A 2,362-nucleotide genomic window follows, 5' to 3' on the forward strand; every position below is an offset into this window, starting at 1 on the left:
TAAAATACATGCAGTGTATTGGCCTGCTTCCATTGTTTATTACGTTATAATAAACTTTATTTTTAGAACACTTTTAGATTTATAGAAAAATTATAAAGACACTACAGAGTTCCCCTATTATTAACACCTTATAATATAAGTATCATCCATTTGTTAAATTAATGAACGAGTACTGATCCATTATCATTAACTAAAATCCATACTTTATGCAGATTTCTTTAGTTTTTATCTAATGTCTTTTTCTGTTCCAAGATCCCATCCAGGATACCACATTACATTTAGTCATCATGTCTCCTTAGGCTCCTCTTGGCTCTAATAGTTTGTCAGACTTTCCTTATTCTTGATGACCTTAATGAGTTTGAGGAGTACTAGTCAGGTATTTTATACAATGTCCCTTATTTGGGATTTGTGTGGTGTTTTTCTTATGATTAGACTGGTGTTACGGGATTTGTAGAGAAGACCACAAAGGTCAAGTGCCGTTTTTGTCACATCAAATCAAGGGTACGTACTATCAACGTGACTTATCACTCTTTCTGACCTTGATAACCTGGTTGAGGTAGTGTTTGCCAGGTTTCTCCAGTGTAAAATTTCCCCTTGCTCCCACCTTTTCATACTGTCCCCTTGGGAAGGAAGTATATAGATTATTAACTTCTAAAGTCAACCTATAGATAAAGTAGGAAAGAATTTTTCGTGATTGCAGTACTGAATGTAAATATTAACAGTTTTGTTAGTGGTTAAATGTTGCTGACAAAAAAAAAAAAGGGAAAGGAAAAGTGGAGGAACGGGAAGGGGGATCAATACCTTCATTTTATAGAGGAAATCCATAGATACACTAATAAAAAATAGAAATTTGAGTCCTTGTTCAAAAATGTAAACATTTAGGACTTCCCTGGTGGCGCAATGGTTAAGAATCCACCTGCCAATGCAGAAGACACGGGTTCGATCCCTGGTCCGGGAAGATCCCACATGCAGCAGAGCAACTAAGCCCACGTGCCACAACTACTGAGCCCGCATGCCACAACTACTGAAGCCCATGCGCCTAGAGCCCGTGCTCCGCAACAAGAGAAGCCACTGCAATGAGAAGCCCGCATGCTGCAAAGAAGAGTAGCCCCTGCTTGCCGCAACTAGAGAAAGCCCATGTGCAGCAATGAAGACCCAGTGCAGCCTAAAATAAATAAGTTTATTTAAAAAAATGTAAACGTTTGGTTCCAATAGAGGAAATAAAACACTATTACTGCTGTTAAACATTGGGAAGAGAAGAGTAGTATGAGATACATTCTGATTTTCATACTATGAATTGACTGACATTGACTAAAGTTGGTAATCCAAGAACAGAGATATAGAATGCACTGGAAGTAAAGACTGAATGATCTCACTCCAGATAAAACCAGTTTTCCTCTGTAGAAGGGATTGGAGCTAACTAAGCAAGGAAAAGAGGAAAGGCTCTAGCTTTTCCCTGGAAGTTCTTTTATACTACTTGATTTATTACCATGTGCACAACTCATTTGCTTTAAAGCCAAAGATGATGTGTAGGGTGGTGTCAGGACTAATACTGGACCACCCAGTATGACCCCTTTTGACTCCAGTGATCCAAGCAAACCCAACTGCCTAAACATCATTCACACCAAACCATACTACTATGTGGTGTTTTGTTGAGGCAGGAACCTTACTTCTGAGAGAATAAAGGGGTAATCTTCTTAGGTCTTTGATTTGTAGGAAAGGCATTTAAAAAAGAGAACTCTGTTTGTAGAAAAAAAGATTAGGAAGATTTCAGTTGCAAAAGAGAACCTGGCTGAAAGATGCATCAACTGTCTCTGGTTGAGAAGTATTGGCAGTCAGTGAAATCCTTTGTGTGTTTCCTGTGTTTAGCATTATACATGTTTCAGTTTAAAAGCCTTTACTGTCATTAGCTAATTACCTCCCAAGGATGCAGGGTAGTTAGAGGGAATATTGGAACCAAGCCAGATTTTAGAGCTGAAAGATGTATATGTGTCTGTACCAGCCCTGATTCAGGGTGTAGTTGTTATACCATTTCACACACAGCGATCGACCCGCTAATGTGTGGTTACTCAATCTATAAAGTTGTTTTCTAGATTCAACATCTCCTTGAGAAATACAAGTTACTGAAACAGAAGGGAACTTATTCCAATAGCATCTCTTATGAGTGTCTTGAAAATCAACATTGGTGACAGTTTTAGATTCATCATTAAATCAGAATCTCCAAAGTGAGGCCTGGATACTGGAAGTTATTAAAAGTGCCCAGATGATTCTAGAGTAGAGACAGGCTTGAGGACCACTTATTTAAGTGGAAAATAACTGCTCCTTTCCCTAACCCCAACAGTAAATATATCTACTATGAAAA

Source organism: Lipotes vexillifer, unplaced genomic scaffold (assembly GCF_000442215.2).
Source record: "Lipotes vexillifer unplaced genomic scaffold, Lipotes_vexillifer_v1.1 scaffold490, whole genome shotgun sequence".
Classification (NCBI taxonomy): domain Eukaryota; kingdom Metazoa; phylum Chordata; class Mammalia; order Artiodactyla; family Lipotidae; genus Lipotes; species Lipotes vexillifer.